This window comes from Schistocerca cancellata, chromosome 3 (assembly GCF_023864275.1).
Source record: "Schistocerca cancellata isolate TAMUIC-IGC-003103 chromosome 3, iqSchCanc2.1, whole genome shotgun sequence".
Taxonomy (NCBI): Eukaryota; Metazoa; Arthropoda; class Insecta; order Orthoptera; family Acrididae; genus Schistocerca; species Schistocerca cancellata.
Window position 1 is genome coordinate 259,603,101 of NC_064628.1, and position 18,804 is coordinate 259,621,904.

The following is an 18,804-nucleotide window of genomic DNA, read 5'->3' on the forward strand; positions in this document are numbered from 1 at the left end:
TTACTTTCCTTTCGTTTTCATTCTTCCTGCCCTTCTTCCATTCTTTTTCTTTCCTTTCTTCCTACCTTCATTCCTTCCAGCAGGTAAAGGAATATCATTTGTATTAAAAGCATAACAGGAAACATCTACATGGTTACTCTGAAATTCACACTGAAGTGCCTGGCAGAGGGTTCGTACAACCATTCTACTCTCAAATTGTGTGGGAAAAAGGAACACCTGAATCTTTCCTTTAAAGCTATGATTTCTCTTATATATTATGATGACCATTTCTCCCTACGTAAGTGGGTGTCAACTAAATATTTTCGCATTCAGAAGAGAAAGTTGATGATTGAAATTTTGCAAATAGATCTCGCCGCAAAGAAAACCGCCTTTGCTTCAGTGACTGCCACCCCAACTCACGTATCATATCAGCGACCGTCTCACCCCTATTATGCGATAACACGAAACAAGCTGCCCTTCTTTGCACTTTTTCGATGTCCTCCGCCAATCCTACCAGGTAAGGATCCCACACTGTGCAGCAGTATTCTAGCAGAGGACGGCCAAGTGTAATGTAGGCTGTGTTTTAGTGGGTTTGTCACATCTTATGAATGTTCTGCCAAAAAGCGTAGTCTTCGTTTCGCCCTCCCCACAATATTATCTATGTGATCTTTCCAATTTAAGTTCCTCGTAACACAATATTATCTATGTGATCTTTCCAATTTAAGTTGCTCGTAATTGTAACTCCTGAGTATTTAGTCGAATTGACAGTCTTTAGATTTGCGCGATTTATAGTATACCCAAAATTTATCTGCTTTCTTTTAGTACCCATGTGGATGACCTCGCACTTTTCTTTGCTTAGAGCCAATTGCCACTTTTCGCACATATAGAAATTCTCTCTAGATCATTTTGTAATTGGAACTGATGGTCTGATGATTTTACTCGATGGTAAACTACAGCGTCATCTGCAAGCAATCTACGGGGGATGCTCAGATTATCACCTAGATCATTTATGTAAATCAGGAACAGCAGAGGGCCTATGACACTACCTTTTGGAACGCCAGATATCACTTCTGTTCTACTCAATGGTTTACCGTCAGTCAGTACAAACTGTGACCTCTCTGAGAGGAAATCACGAATCCAGTCACACAACTGAGACGATACTCCATATGCACGCAATTTGATTAATAGTCACTTCGGAGGAACGGTATCAAAAGCCTTCTGGAAATCTAGGAATATGGAATCGATCTGAGATCCCTTGTCGATAGCACTCATTGCTTCATGGGAATAAAGAACTAGCTGTGTTGCACAAGAACGATATTTTCTGAATCCGTGTACGTTATGTATCAATAAGTCATTTTCTTCAATGTGATTCATAAGTTCGAGTACAGTATATGCTCCAAATGTTATTGTTTAATGGTACTGCCCGTAGACTGATTACACCCGAGAAAATTCCTTCATGACGCTTGCTCCAGTTCGCTTTTTCTTACGAGGATGCGGTCACCAGCCTTTCAACTAGTCCCATGGCGTCCTCCGGTGCCCACCCTGTGCCAGGCCACCACCCGATAGCCAGTACACTCGGTGTCAGTTTACTGAGTACACCGAGGTGACAAAAGTCACTGTATAACTCCTGGTACCGTGTCGGATCGCTTTTCGCCTGGTCTAGTGCAGCAGCTCGACGTGGCATTGACTCAACAAGTCGTCGGAAGTCCCCTGCAGAAAAATTAATGTTGCGCCATGCTGCCTCCATAGCGTGCATAATTACGAAAGTGTTGGCGCTGCAGGATATTGTACACGAACTGACGACTCAGTTATGTCCTATAAATGCTAGATGAATTCCCAAACCATTCGCCTGAATTGTCCAGAACGTTCTTCAAACCAAACGCGAACAATTATGGTCCAGTGACACGGCTCATTGACATCCGTTAATATCTTTTTTTCGGTACATGAACTCCATGAATGGGTGTAAATGGTCTCCAAACAGCCGAACATAACAATTTCCAGCTGATATCGGTTCAGTTGACCTGACGACCCAGCCCATTCAATATAAACACAGCACACACCGCTATGCAGCCACCACCAACTGGCACGGTGCCTTGGCTCCATGGCTTCCCGGCGTCTGCGCCAGACTCGAACCCCACCACCAGCTCACACCATCTGAAACAGACTCATCCGGCTGGGCAACGGTTCTCCAGTCGTCTAGGGTTCAGTGATATGGTCGCCAGCCCAAGAGAGGCGCTAGAGGCGATATCGTGCTGCTAGCAAAGGCACTCCAGTCGGCCATCCGCTGTCATAACGCATTAACGCCAAATTTTGTCATCTGTCCTAACGGATACGTTCGTTGTATGTCTCACATTGATTTCATGCATAAGTTGCTTGTCTGTTAGCCCTCGGTCATTAAGTGAAGGGTGTCGGTCACTGTGTTGTCCGTGGTGAGAGGTAATGCCTGAAATTTGAAATTGTTCGTGTACTCTTGACACTGTTGATCTCGGAATACTGAATCCCCGAACGACTTCCGAAATGCAATGTCCCATGCCTCTAGTTACAACAACCATTCCGCGTTCAAAGCATGTTAATCCCGTTATTCGACCGTAGTCGCATCGGACATTTTTTCACGTGAGTCACCTGAGTACAAATGACAGCTCCGCCAATGCACTGCCCTTTTATAGCAGCTCTGCCGCTATCTGCGTCCTGCAGTTCCCAGTGATACAGATTTTTTTAATGCTGTACCGCTGAAGAATTGGCCGCCTAGACAATATATTGTAAAAACACTCCTGGAAATTGAAATAAGAACACCGTGAATTCATTGTCCCAGGAAGGGGAAACTTTATTGACACATTCCTGGAGTCAGATACATCACATGATCACACTGACAGAACCACAGGCACATAGACGCAGGCAACAGAGCATGCACAATGTCGGCACTAGTACAGTGTATATCCACCTTTCGCAGCAATGCAGGCTGCTATTCTCCCATGGAGACGATCGTAGAGATGCTGGATGTAGTCCTGTGGAACGGCTTGCCATGCCATTTCACCTGGCGCCTCAGTTGGACCAGCGTTCGTGCTGGACGTGCAGACCGCGTGAGACGACGCTTCATCCAGTCCCAAACATGCTCAATGGGGGACAGATCCGGAGATCTTGCTGGCCAGGGTAGTTGACTTACACCTTCTAGAGCACGTTGGGTGGCACGGGATACATGCGGACGTGCATTGTCCTGTTGGAACAGCAAGTTCCCTTGCCGGTCTAGGAATGGTAGAACGATGGGTTCGATGACGGTTTGGATGTACCGTGCACTATTCAGTGTCCCCTCGACGATCACCAGTGGTGTACGGCCAGTGTAGGAGATCGCTCCCCACACCATGATGCCGGGTGTTGGCCCTGTGTGCCTCGGTCGTATGCAGTCCTGATTGTGGCGCTCACCTGCACGGCGCCAAACACGCATACGACCATCATTGGCACCAAGGCAGAAGCGACTCTCATCGCTGAAAACGACACGTCTCCATTCGTCCCTCCATTCACGCCTGTCGCGACATCACTGGAGGCGGGCTGCACGATGTTGGGGCGTGAGCGGAAGACGGCCTAACGGTGTGCGGGACCGTAGCCCAGCTTCATGGAGACGGTTGCGAATGGTCCTCGCCGATACCCCAGGAGCAACAGTGTCCCTAATTTGCTGGGAAGTGGCGGTGCGGTCCCCTACGGCACTGCGTAGGATCCTACGGTCTTGGCGTGCATCCGTGCGTCGCTGCGGTCCGGTCCCAGGTCGACGGGCACGTGCACCTTCCGCCGACCACTGGCGACAACATCGATGTACTGTGGAGACCTCACGCCCCACGTGTTGAGCAATTCGGCGGTACGTCCACCCGGCCTCCCGCATGCCCACTATACGCCCTCGCTCAAAGTCCGTCAACCGCACATACGGTTCACGTCCACGCTGTCGCGGCATGCTACCAGTGTTAAAGACTGCGATGGAGCTCCGTATGCCACGGCAAACTGGCTGACACTGACGTCGGCGGTGCACAAATGCTGCGCAGCTAGCGCCATTCGACGGCCAACACCGCGGTTCCTGGTGTGTCCGCTGTGCCGTGCGTGTGATCATTGCTTGTACAGCCCTCTCGCAGTGTCCGGAGCAAGTATGGTGGGTCTGACACACCGGTGTCAATGTGTTCTTTTTTCCATTTCCAGGAGTGTACACAACATAAGGTTCATTGTTTTTTTCCATAATAACAAGTGTTTGACGTTCTTCGCGCTGCACGGAAAGTTCAAATTGTCTGATTAAAATTTCACCTTGTCGACGACCGTCCATCGTCAGCAGCAGACCGACGCTACAGAGAAATTCAAGTGATCATTACTGATAATTAAAACTGTAAAACGAATCATTAAATGCCGTATTTGTAACCAGTTCTTGTTGTGGCCACAATCAAGAAGACCCATTGTATTATTACATTACTCAGCGTTTTTTAATACGTCGCATAGTATTCTTCCATTGTTGGTGAATTGTCCAGCTTAAAGTTATTGTGCAGGAATTTCCTACCGTGTATACTGAAGACGATTATCTTTAAACATTTTTATTGAACTTATAACACTCCTGTCTGCTACTGCTGTACCATAACCTTAAAGTTGTAGGCAGGTCGTGAAATAAAACTATCTTGTTAAAGCAATTATGGTATAAAGCAACAGAGCAGTGTTACCCTCTGAGAGGAATTTTGTTATGTTGACCGTGTTGTACCTAAAGGAGGTGGCTTATCGGAAATGAAAGTCAGAATTACGTAAATATTTGAACAGTACAAACAAAATTTTGCCTATCTGCACTGTTTAACTGATAAAGAAAACGGTCGCCAGCCTAACTAGGCAAGACAATGATTAACATTCTCGTTCAAGAAAATAGTTATTAGTAACTTTAATGGATAAACACAACCTATACTTCGTCAACCGCGAGTGCAGCGAACTCTGACACATACATATGTTTACGGTAAGATTGGACCTAACAGTTAGAGCAGCAGAAGCTATTTGCAAAATTATAACAGATACCGAAACACACTATTACTTTCAGGGCTTAAACAAATTATGGTTTTCATAATTGGTGGTCTTCCCATTACTTGTTACCTAGCAGTAACACAATAGACAAACTGTGGATCCTGTTATATTATTAATATGCACTTCCAATACACAAGAGCGACAAACACTTAGCAAACATGAGTATATAACGTTTCACAACTGCAGTTTTCCACTTTTACTACATTGAGAGACAAAGTTAACATATATATAAGATACTGACTCACCTTCTGCGACTTACAACAGGCAGTAATGTGATCATTTACTAAACAAAACTTTATAAGCCTCAGTCTTAAGAACTTTTTATTTTAAGTTGGCAACAACACATTAATATGCAGTTTTACTAGGAAAATTATTTTCAGCAAGCATCATGAACTTTAACTCACTCTCTTGCCACATTTTTTACTATGTTCAAGAGGCATTAATTAGCAAAAACACTGGTCTTCAATGTTCTTTCAGTAGGGACACTCGGTAATCACTTTAGTTCAAGCGGAGAGGAACCTGAGAGGTGTTATGATAAGGAAAAAATCAAGGTAGGTACATACATTCAGTTATAAGTTACCTTATATTTGTGCACACTAAAATATCCAATGAGCCGATCCTTCACTGTACATTATTGTAGCATTCCGATACAGTGATTGCGCAATGTGGTGGCAACTGCATGTTGGTAGGTGGATTTGCAGACAGCCTTGCTGGACTCTGGCTCTTCTTGGTGACGATGATGAATACCAATTCCAGAATCGTTCCAGCTATCCATCCGAGGCATTAGAAAGTAGCAGAAAAAGCCTCTCTCGGAACCAGCACAAAATGCAACATTTACACGGCAGTGCACAGTTTGGTAGCTCGTCCCCGACTCGTAGCTCGTCCCTGACTGACTCTTGTTCCACCTTCTCTACCTAGGCCAACCACAATTTGCGCGCGCAACAGTTCCGTTCCCGAGGGGAACCACAACAACCTTTACATACAGAATAACTAAGAACTCTAAATGAGGATCAGCAGTTTACATAGCAGCAACCAAACACATTAAATAAAACAGAACATTTTCACATATTGATATTTCTACAAAAAATTATTCACACAGAAATTACATTTATGTACACTAAGTTTTGTTCCCTCCAAACGAGACAAAGAATTTAAACGACAGATATACTATATTGCATAGAATCAAACCATGACTCAAAGTTTTTACAAAGAAAGGAGTATACAGTTTTATGTTATCGATTCAATCACACACATTTACAGAAGCTCAACGATGTAACATTAAACCAAAGCAAAAAGCAAAATAAATCGGTAGAGTATTAGAGATATGGTGTTACAAACTGACAGCATATACTGAAAGAAGCGTTAACGAGAGCATGCTGAAAAGTAATGCCTCTGAATTCCTTTATGTGGAAACTCTTAAAGGTTTTTAAGTAAAACGTTCAACATCTTTATTCTTCATGTCTACACATTTCTCCCAACGAGAGACCGTTTCTTCATACCGTTAGCGTAGAATGTTTGACTTTGTTGACGGAGGCACAGCCTCACGTCTGCTTGCACCGCTTCACCATTATTTGAGTGAAGTCTTCGCAGGTTTCGTGTACGTTGTGAAAACAAATGAAAATTTTTTTGGGACCAAATAGGCACCATATGGAAGATTGTCGATGGCGGTGAACCCAAGGCGTCAGACTGTCGCAAATGTCGCAGCACTCATATGTGCTCTGGCATTGTCGTGCTGAAGGAGAGGGCGCTCCATGTGTGGATGAACTCTTCGAATTCGAAACTCGATTACAACAAGCTGTTTCTCGCGTAGTTACGTAGTTTGGTTACGCATCGCCATTTTATGCGCCACAGTGCTACAATTCGAAACAATCTAGCGGCAGAGGGCTGCAAATATGTAGACGTGAAGAACAAAGACGCAGAATGTTAATAAATTTTGTTTTATTTCATAAGCCTTAAGAGTATTCATACTAAAAAGTTGCAGGATTATGTTCCAGCAACCCCTCGTATATTGTAAGTTGTATGGAGAATGAAAAATGATATCTCTGGCTTTAAAATAATGCACCGAAATATATTTTCAAAAGAGTAACTTTTCAAAAGAAAGCTGTTAATTGAATCTGAATGAAAGGTGTTTAGCTACGATAGAAAACCAAAGATGCAGCGGTTCAAGTGTAGTGAATCAAAGTAATGTTATTGGATGTTTACGTAACGCGGGCAATGAACGGCTACATTACTACTTTGCTCAAGAGTTTTAACCTGAAATATTCAAATTTTCACCCCTCATTCTGTCTAAAAAGAGACAAATCTGCAAACTGTTAAATACCTACAGGAATGGTGGAACACGTAGCGTTACGCGGTCATAGTTCAAATATATTACATTAGTCCTTACGACGTCATTTACGCTACGTGTGTAATTGACGCTACATACTTTTCCCTCTGGACCCGGTGATAATGTGAAATAGAAGCAAATATGGGCTTGAAAGGAGAAATACTACTAGTTCTTCAGTCCTCTCTTGGCGTCTGAAGGTGCAGGCACAAGCATTTTTTGTTCCTCTCTTCAGAATCCGGCAGAAAAATGTATACAAACTTTGTCAGGCTCTATCGAGATATCGATATTGTTGTTCGATTTGAGTTACGAGTGTGTTGTAGTATGGTCATTGGCTCAACAGGTGTTAGTACTTTCACCTCGGTATTGAGAAAACAAGGTGGCTGGAATACGCTTGACATTCGAGCAACGAAAATGTATTGTGAAGTGGTCTTTCAGGTCTGATAATGCCGTTGAAGCGCAACGTCAGTGGAGGCGGGAGTTTGAAACAGAACCGCCAAAGCGCCTAACAATTAAACGCATCATTGACAAGTATGAATTGTATGGAACGAGTTGTGATATTCATAGAGGAAGATCAGGAATACAGCGTACGAGTCCTGCTTCGTCGACTCTCGTGTTGGAAACGTTTGTTAATTCTCCACAGAAGTCTGCTACGCAATGTGACGTGAAGTGGGGATTAGCAGTACAAGTGTACGAAGAATTCTAAAGGCTGCGAAGTGGGAAGTTTACATACCACAATTACTGCACGCGATTAACGAAGACGATCCTGATCGCCGAATGCAGTTTTGCGAATGGCATCAGCAAATGGCAACTGATGACGAACAATCTACCAGGGGTTCGTGTGTGGTGTGGACTATCATCTAGGAGCTTAGTAGGGCCGTTTTTCTTTGATGCTACTGTCACTGGAGAAGTGTACCTGTAAATGTTACGCACACGTGCGCTTTATGGAGTTGATGAAAAGGTCTTCTACCAACAGGATGGGGAGCCATCACACTACACCGAACCGTACGAGCTTTCCTGGATGACAGTTGGATTCGACAAAGAGGGCCCATTGAGTTCCCTCCACGGCCGCCTGATCTAACGTCTATGGACTTTTACTTATGGGGAAGTGTGAAAGATAACGTCTATTGGCGTAAGCGACGCAAGCAGGAGGAGCTTCACCAGGAGGAACTTCACAGCGACATTTGCAGCGATCTCCACTGTAACATTGACTGACGTAGTTGCGGCGACCGCTCGTCCTTCTGTTGTGTGTATAGCTACCAACGGTGAACATTTAAAGTAACCATGTGATAAACTGGAGGTTGTACATCATGTGTGATCAATTACTAAATGTAAAATGAACACATGAGAAATACTTTTCGTTCCTTAAAGTATGTATACATTTTTCTGGCGGACTCTGAATTTGAAGTTCAGCGTTCCATCAACGAAATACCGATTCGAGCAAGTAAAAGGTGAGTAAGGGAAAGGGTGGGGAGGGAACACAATGTAGTTCTGGATGTAAATGATTCTGAATTTTATTTGAGAGGTTTAGATAAATCGAGGTAAACTTATATCTGAATTTCCGGAATGGGATTTGAGCCACCGTCCTTTCCAAAGCGAGTTCAGTTCCGTCACTTTACATCATTCGGTCACTGGAGAGAACAGAGGAGAAAATTATAAGTAAATCCTTATCGAAAAAGGAAAAGGATGTTTGGTAAAGAATTTGGTTGTGTTCTCCTGCATTTTACGTGTAACATCTCATCATGCCATCATGTCTGACAACATTCATCGGTACAGCTACGTTTCCTAACGTTTCTAATTTCTGCTTCCTCGGTCTCTAAGGCTTTTCGCCATAACAGTGTGGAGCCATCCTGGCACATCTCTTGCGTCTATGAGGTTTCAAATGTCTCTGAGCGCGGCTTAACATCTGAAGTCATCAGCCCCCTAGAACTTAGAACTACTTAAACCTAACTAACCTAAGGACATCACACACATCCATGCCCGACGCAGGATTCGAACCTGCGACCGTAGCGGTCGCTCGGCTCCAGACTGCAGCGCCTAGAACCACACGACCACTCCGGCCGGCTCATTTTATTGCAAATGGCACAAATAACTAATTGAAAATATATTAATTTGAGAGATATTCCGCCTTATACAAGTCACAAATTAGTTTTCTCTATGCATTCATGTTTCAGCACTTTTTGTGCATCTTCAATGCAAACCATACACAACGTGAGTTCACAATACGCACGAAATTCATTATCACCAGCACAGTTATGAATAATCAATCTAATTACATAATAGCACATAAGAAAGAAAGCTTGAGATGTTACCGACTGAATAGAACATTTCCTGACAAATTAAAACTGTATACTGGACGTAGACTCGAGCTCGAGACCTTTCCCTCACGCGGGCAAAAGCTCTACCGGCAGAGATACCCAAGCACGACTCACGACCCCTTCACACAGCTTTACTTCCGCCAATACCTCGTCTTCAAGCTTCCACACTTCACAGAAGATCTGCTAGGAAGTTTCATATCAGCGCACACACTGCGGCAGAGTGAAAATTTCATTCTAAACAGAACACTTAAGTATAAAAATAAATAAGTAAAGGAAACAGCATTGGAGAATGGCTATGATACAGAGATGTAAAATAAACATCAAAATGCAGAACAAATAGCATTCAGAACTAACAGGACAACACAGAACAAACTTGGAAGACAAACTGCTGACACTGATTAAAACCGCCAGTCTCCTACCAATTAATTTCCATTTGCTGTCTGTTTGTATATGTTAGCGAAACAATTATGGGAACACCAGAACATTAAAAGTTAATATATCTCATAAAAAATTTGATTACAAGCTAATGGCAAAGTCATCACCCAACGAACACAGAAATTGGATTGATATTTCTTAGAACAAGCAATAACTTACAACGAAAGCTAAGCATGGAATAGAATTACCATACATAAAAGTCCATAGCCTAAGAAAAAAAACACAATGAAACACATTGAAATTCTCGTGACATCCTTTCAAATAAATTTACAACGAAACAAATGAACATAAACCGCAATAACACGATAGAGGACGAACATTTTTTATGAGAAAAATGCATGTGTAGCCATGTTAAGAAATATTAAAATGGCTTCAGTCTGGAACCACGTGACCGCTACGGTCGCAGGTTCGAATCCTGCCTCGGGCATGGATCTGTGTGATGTCCTTAGGTTCGTTAGGTTTAAGTAGTTCTAAGTTCTAGGGGACTGATGACCACAGATGTTAAGTCCCATAGTGCTCCGAGCCATTTGAACCAAATAATATAATGGGCCTAACACGGAAAATAACAAGAAACAATGTTACAGAAACAGAAGTCAGAATTAACATGCTCAATGACGCTATTTTAGGTCCGAAGTGAAAGAAAAACAGAAACGGTTTTGTTTGCGGGGGACAGGTTGTGAAATTTGTGACAGTTATAAAGCTACCAGAAAAAAAAAAAAAAACGGTAGCGTCATGTAAGGTATGCGCAAAAGCAAATAATTGCTTCCAAATCCTAGGCCTGATATTCGCCATATCATAAAAGTACAATATTCTGTATATCAGTTGTTTAAAATGTCAGGAACAGCACAGTCCCCCATGAACTCAAACGGAAAAAATTTGGAAACACTCGTACATGTAACTGTAATTAGCAATTCAAATGTTACAATTAAAATTTTAGACTGAACAATTAAAGAATCGCACTGAAAATAACACAAAAAATGCTAAAATACGATCGGGTAAAGAGAAACGAAGCCAACAGTGTACCGCGTAAGGCTGAATATCCTTTCAGGTTTTTCTCACTAAGCACGAAAGATTATTGAAAATATTATTTTAGGCATGTTGCATATCATGAACTCTGAGGACATTATGGATTGTTGAGTTACGTCACCAGCCACAAATTCTATAAAAGCTTTATTTTAATCCCATAATCAGATACCGGGTATAATACCCGTCTTTAGACGGCTGACTTCTCCCGTTACGTTGTTCTTGTCAGCATGTCGTCCGCACTTGCAATGTACCCAGCAGACGGCGTTTTGTCTTGCTTTCGGGACGGTGTGCAAACTATTGCAGTTCAAGCCGCTCTCGAATTATAAACAAATCACTGTCATACACAAGTACCTCGGTGTTAAACATCTGCCAAGGTCGTTCGCATGAAAAAGCTTAACATAATCAATGTAGGGTCGTTAGAATTTTTATTTTTTATTTTTCTTCTGTCTGAACAACTTATAATGTCGCGTTACTCAAGTAATCCTGAGCTGTGCAGAAATAGACGATTACACGATATGCTGCTGAGTTATATGTCAAGGTGACGGAGAAAGTTAGCAGTCTGAATATAAAGATTATACATGATAGCCGAAACTGGTCATGGCAATAAAAACAAATCTTTTTAAAAGTGCGTCGTATTTATGGCTGGTTGCACTCCACGCCAACAATGAAAACGTATTGTTTAAATAGTGCTTAGCGACTAAAATCTCAAACGCCATATACAGTTTCACATAGGTTAATAATAGCACGTAAACGCAAATGAAGGCAGAATCTTTACGAATAGTTCACCAAGCAGAAGTAAAACCATGAAATGAGTATTGCGATACCCAACAGTAAGTGGCTGTGTTGGTTCAAATGGCTCTGAGTACTATGAGACTTAACTGCTGAGGTCATCAGTCCCCTAGAACTTAGTACTACTTAAACGTAACTAAACTAAGGACATCATACACATCCATGCTCGAGGCAGGATTCGTACCTGCGACCGTAGCGGTCGCGCGGTTCCAGACAGTGACTCTGAATTGACCAACAAACTCAGTGGTGCTTTTCAGATTTAAAAATTCTCAGTTGCTACACAGCAAATCCGTCTTGCTGTAATATGAAAATTAACTGTTGCTCTTTGTACATAACAAACACCTGAAGCGGCAGTCACGAAAGCAGAAACCCCAAGGTCACAACAGCTGCCTGAAGTAATCACGCTCTAAATGCTGTCATTTGCCTGCCTCATAGCTTTGTCGCTAAATATACGCCTAACAGTGCAGTAGGTCAGTGCCAGCTGAATGTTAAGTGTTTCCGCTCAATCTTGTGTGTTGACCGTGTGTTTCAGTCTTCTGTGTAATGGAGCAATGACGTGTGTTTGGCAGGGCGCAAAATGCAGGAGCCAGTGTCTACGTGTAGTGCTACTCCGGTCGGTGAGTATAAGGGGCGAAAAGACATTTCAAAAGCATCTAAAATTGTATCGAAAGTACTCACTTTTTGTACTGATCTGCCCAGCACTGAAGAAGCAACGAATGATATAAAATTTGCACAACTTCATAAAATGACAACAAAGCCTTGTGGAAAAATTAAAACAATTGCAGCACTCGGTCGCGAAAATGAAGTCTTTTTGACCTAGGTTTCGGCCACTTCTAAGAGTGCCTTCCTCAGAAATAAAACATTTAAAACTGGCATGTCACGTATAAAATAAATATGAAGCAATAACGCTTTAGTCACAAAATATTAAAATATAAAACATAGAGGCAGGCCACTAAGGGCTACACCACATGTCGAACTGCGATAGCATCAGACTCTGGCACCCGCTTTAGCAATTGCGGGCAGATGATCGTTACACCAAAAGTGCCATCTGGTAGCCGGAAATACAAACCGGCTACTTAACATTCCAAATATAGACAGGTGAAATGTGTAATACGTGAACTAAGAGGCAATATTTTATCTGACAGCAGCATACATGGCAACAATTTGTCTACACAAGAGCTTAGAAGTACAGTTTAAAGACTGAAAAACGCCATTACAAAGTTACGAAAGGAGCTGAATAGTTCAGCGAATAGAAAAACGGTATAACATGAAATGTAGTTAATATAAACCATTTAATGAACCAACAGTTATGAATCGACTTAGATAGAAGAAATATTTCGGTGACTGCACGAGGGAACACGATATCAAATATCAAGTCACAGCCGTTGAAGAAGCTTTTATTACGTAATTGTAGCTGCATATTAAGAATGAAGCCATCATTTCGAGAAAATTGTTTAAAAATCTCTAATTCTTTGAGAACATGAAATCTACGCCCTTTCTTCGCAGTGTGCAGAATGTTGACATCGTGAACAGGTTTAGGAGCGTGACCTGTAATTGCATAGAAGGTTGTCAACCAAAGACGAATTTTGGGTGTTAGCAGCATTTTTTCTTAAAAGATGTTCTTTACATCTGACTCTAAAGGCACGTCCAGTTTATCCTATGTAGTAAGAAGAGCATGTGTTGCAAAGAATCTTATAGGCACCAGAGTTGTTCAAAGGGGAATGGCTCGATTTTAAATTATGAATAATTTTTTTTTCAAACTATTATTGGTTGAGAAAGTGACATTACAGTTGTATTTATTACGAAGAAGCTGTTGGATCTGATAGGAGATGGGCCTTAAGAAAGGAATAGAAGAAAACTGCTTTTTTAGGCTGGACTCAATGATAGAGGTGCCGAGTGTAGTAACTGTTTTACAATTTTCTTTTTAAGGATGTTATCCACTATGGGAAGTTCGTATTCGTTATTAACTGCTAACATTTCTTCCTCGAATTTTTCTCTCGACAGTGGAATAGAAGTAGCTCTGTGAAGAGCAGAGTGAAAGAAAGCGTTCTTATGAGATAGTGGGTGCATAGAAGACGCAGGTACTATCTGATCGATATATGTTTCTTTACGAAAAACATTAAAAGGGATTTTACTTTCTATTACTGTAAGCGTAAATTAAAGAAAATTCAGCTGACAGGCCTCGTTTCCGAGTTCGCTGGTGAAGGATATTTTCTCGTGAAGTTCATTGAAGAGATTGAAACTATGGTCAACGCCATCAAGAGCTTTTTCTTTAAAAAGAGAAAAAAAAAAGCCTTGTGGTATTCCCCAATCTATTGTCGTTCGTATTAACAGCGCAGTAACCTCAGCAGAATCTCAAAGTCTCTAGGCGTGAGCACGTTTTGATTCTCCAAATAAATGAAAACGGAAATCTACGGAATTTGACGATTTTGACAAAAACTTACTGCGTAGAACTGTATTTCGGTACTACGACAAGAGAGTATCAGACAATTAGAAAAATACTGGATGATCTCTGTGAGAAAATTAATTACTCTGGCTCAGAAACTTTCATTCTTTGTCTTCTCCGCTGACATGGTTTCTGATTCAGAAAGTGTAATGACGGGACGAAATTTTTTGAAGGAATGCAGCCGCATTTCAGCAGAAAGAAACGAGGTTTCGTGTGCAGTGCAATTACTGCATGGTGTGAACAATAATCTCGTAGTTCACTTCGATGAAACGTGGGTTGCAGGAAACAGTAGGTACAAATATATTTTGCTCGATTTCAACGGAAATATTGACTTTAACGCGCCTATGGTTATTTTTGTAGTGTATATCGGCGGTTTTTTTTTCCCCATGAACCATGGACCTTGCCGTTGGTGGGGAGGCTTGCGTGCCTCAGCGATACAGATGGCCGTACCGTAGGTGCAACCACAACGGAGGGGTATCTGTTGAGAGGCCAGACAAACATGTGGTTCCTGAAGAGGGGCAGCAGTCTTTTCAGTAGTTGCAGGGGCAACAGTCTGGATGATTGACTGATCTGGCCTTGTAACATTAACCAAAACGGCCTTGCTGTGCTGGTACTGCGAACGGCTGAAAGCAAGGGGAAACTACAGCCGTAATTTTTCCCGAGGACATGCAGCTCTACTGTATGATTAAATGATGATGGCGTCCTCTTGGGTAAAATATTCCTGAGGTAAAATAGTCCCCCATTCGGATCTCCGGGCGGGGACTACTCAAGAGGACGTCGTTATCAGGAGAAAGAAAACTGGCGTTCTACGGATCGGAGCGTGGAATGTCAGAACACTTAATCGGGCAGGTAGGTTAGAAAATTTAAAAAGGGAGATGGATAGGTTAAAGTTAGATATAGTGGGAATTAGTGAAGCTCGGTGGCAGGAGGAACAAGACTTTTGGTCAGGTGATTACAGGGTTATAAATACAAAATCAAATAGGGGTAATGCAGGAGTAGGTTTAATAATGAATAAAAAAATAGGAGTGCGGGTTAGCTACTACAAACAGCATAGTGAACGCATTATTGTGGCCAAGATAGACACAAATCCCATGCCTACTACAGTAGTACAAGTTTATATGCCAACTAGCTCTGCAGATGATGAAGAAATAGATGAAATGTATGACGAGATAAAAGAAATTATTCAGGTAGTGAAGGGAGACGAAAATTTAATAGTCATGGGTGACTGGAATTCGTCAGTAGGAAAAGGGAGAGAAGGAAATATAGTAGGTGAATATGGACTGAGGGGAAGGAATGAAAGAGGAAGCCGCCTTGTAGAATTTTGCACAGAGCATAACTTAATCATAGCTAACACTTGGTTCAAGAATCATGAAAGGAGGCTGTATACATGGAAGAAGCCTGGAGATACTGACAGGTTTCAGATAGATTATATAATGGTAAGACAGAGATTTAGGAACCAGGTTTTAAATTGTAAGACATTTCCTGGGGCAGATGTAGATTCTGACCACAATCTATTGGTTATGAACTGCAGATTGAAACTGAAGAAACTGCAAAAAGGTGGGAATTTAAGGAGATGGGACCTGGATAAACTGAAACAACCAGAGGTTGTAGAGAGTTTCAGGGAGAGCATTACAGAACAATTGACAGGAATGGGGGAAAGAAATACAGTAGAAGAAGAATGGGTAGCTCTGAGGGATGAAGTGGTGAAGGCAGCAGACGATCAAGTAGGTAAAAAGACGCGGGCTAATAGAAATCCTTGGGTAACAGAAGAAATATTGAATTTAATTGATGAAAGGAGAAAATATAAAAATGCAGTAAATGAAGCAGGCAAAAAGGAATACAAACGTCTCAAAAATGAAATCGACAGGAAGTGCAAAATGGCTAAGCAGGGATGGCTAGAGGACAAATGTAAGGATGTAGAGGCTTGTCTCACTAGGGGTAAGATAGATACTGCCTACAGGAAAATTAAAGAGACCTTTGGAGAGAAGAGAACCACTTGTATGAATATCAAGAGCTCAGATGGCAACCCAGTTCTAAGCAAAGAAGGGAAAGCAGAAAGGTGGAAGGAGTATATAGAGGGTTTATACAAGGGCGATGTACTTGAGGACAATATTATGGAAATGGAAGAGGATGTAGATGAAGATGAAATGGGAGATAAGATACTGCGTGAAGAGTTTGACAGAGCACTGAAAGACCTGAGTCAAAACAAGGCCCCCGGAGTAGACAACATTCCATTGGAACTACTGATGGCCTCGGGAGAGCCAGTCATGACAAAACTCTACCATCTGGTGAGCACGATGTATGAGACAGGCGAAATACCCTCAGACTTTAAGAAGAATATAATAATTCCAATCCCAAAGAAAGCAGGTGTTGACAGATGTGAAAGTTACCGAACTATCAGTTTAATAAGTCACAGCTGCAAAATACTAACGCGAATTCTTTACAGACGAATGGAAAAACTGGTAGAAGCCGACCTCGGGGAAGATCAGTTTGGATTCCGTTGAAATGTTGGAACACGTTAGGCAATACTGACCTTACGACTTATCTTGGAAGAAAGATTAAGAAAAGGCAAACCTACATTTCTAGCATTTGTAGACTTAGAGAAAGCTTTTGACAATGTTGACTGGAATACTCTCTTTCAAATTCTGAAGGTGGGAGGTGTAAAATACAGGGAGCGAAAGGCTATTTACAATTTGTACAGAAACCAGATGGCAGTTAGAGTCGAGGGGCATGAAAGGGAAGCAGTGGTTGGGAAAGGAGTGAGACAGGGTTGTAGCCTCTCCCCGATGTTATTCAATCTGTATATTGAGCAAGCAGTAAAGGAAACAAAAGAAAAATTCGGAGTAGGTATTAAAATTCATGGAGAAGAAGTAAAAACTTTGAGGTTCGCCGATGACATTGTAATTCTGTCAGAGACAGCAAAGGACTTGGAAGAGCAGTTAAACGGAATGGACAGTGTATTGAAAGGAGGATATAAGATGAACATCAACAAAAACAAAACGAGGGTAATGGAATGTAGTCAAATTAAGTCGGGTGATGCTGACGGAATTAGATTAGGAAATGAGACACTTAAAGTAGTAAAGGAGTTTTGCTATTTAGGGAGTAAAATAACCGATGATGGTCGAAGTAGAGAGGATATAAAATGTAGACTGGCAATGGCAAGGAAAGCGTTTCTCAAGAAGAGAAATTTGTTAACATCGAGTATAGATTTAAGTGTCAGGATGTCGTTTCTGAAAGTATTTGTATGGAGTGTAGCCATGTATGGAAGTGAAACATGGACAATAACTAGTTTGGACAAGAAGAGAATAGAAGCTTTCGAAATGTGGTGCTACAGAATAATGCTGAAGATAAGGTGGGTAGATCACGTAACTAATGAGGAGGTATTGAATAGGATTGGGGAGAAGAGAAGTTTGTGGCACAACTTGACTACAAGAAGGGATCGGTTGGTAGGACATGTTCTGAGGCATCGAGGGATCACAAATTTAGCATTGGAGGGCAGCGTGGAGGGTAAAAATCGTAGAGGGAGACCAAGAGATCAATACACTAAGCAGATTCAGAAGGATGTAGGTTGCAGTAGGTACTGGGAGATGAAGAAGCTTGCACAGGATAGAGTAGCATGGAGAGCTGCATCAAACCAGTCTCAGGACTGAAGACCACAACAACAACAACATCGGCGGTTTGGGTGAAGGGTGCAGTGGCACAGGGTCAGTAAGAGTACAATTTTTTTTTTTCTGAAAGTGGGAACCGTTCTCGGTCGTATTATGGAGAGCCGTCGGAACTAAAATCCTGGCAGCGGCATACAAGTACTCGCGTAGGTGTCACCCACAAATAACATGCGTTCCTACGTGACACGATATAATGATGCCTCAGATGTTACCAAAAATTTTTTTTATAGTTTTCTAAACTTCCTCGCTGGAAGTCTCTCCAAGGTCCAGCAGAACACAAAGTCATCAGTGACTACATTTTTCGTTACACAGGAGCAACACTTTCACACCTCTTAAGGTATTTTGTTTTTATCTCGGTACACTTGCACGTGTTAACAAGAAAATATGTACCACATGCTTCTATAAACTTTGGGAAATTCATATACTTGTTTCCAATCCAAATGTCAGTAGTTCTGTTTCACACATGTTGAAGTAAGGGATTTTTTTCAAAATTTTGTAACGTTAGTTATGTTTTCATAGCAGCTCTGAATAGCGTTCTTTTGGAAAGTATTCCACCATATTATAGACTAAAAACAGATGTCTAATTTTCTCCGGAATTTTTACTAACATTTTAAATTTCCATTACCTGGTGAAGAAGCTAAAGATGGTGAGATTTTCTGTGGTGGTGGTGGTGGTGGTGGTGGTGGTGGTGGTGGTGGTGGTTGTAGTAGCAGTAGCAGTAGTAGTAGTAGAAGAGGAGTAGTAGTAGCAGCAGTAGTAGTAGTAAACAGGCAGCAATCTTAGCGAGAG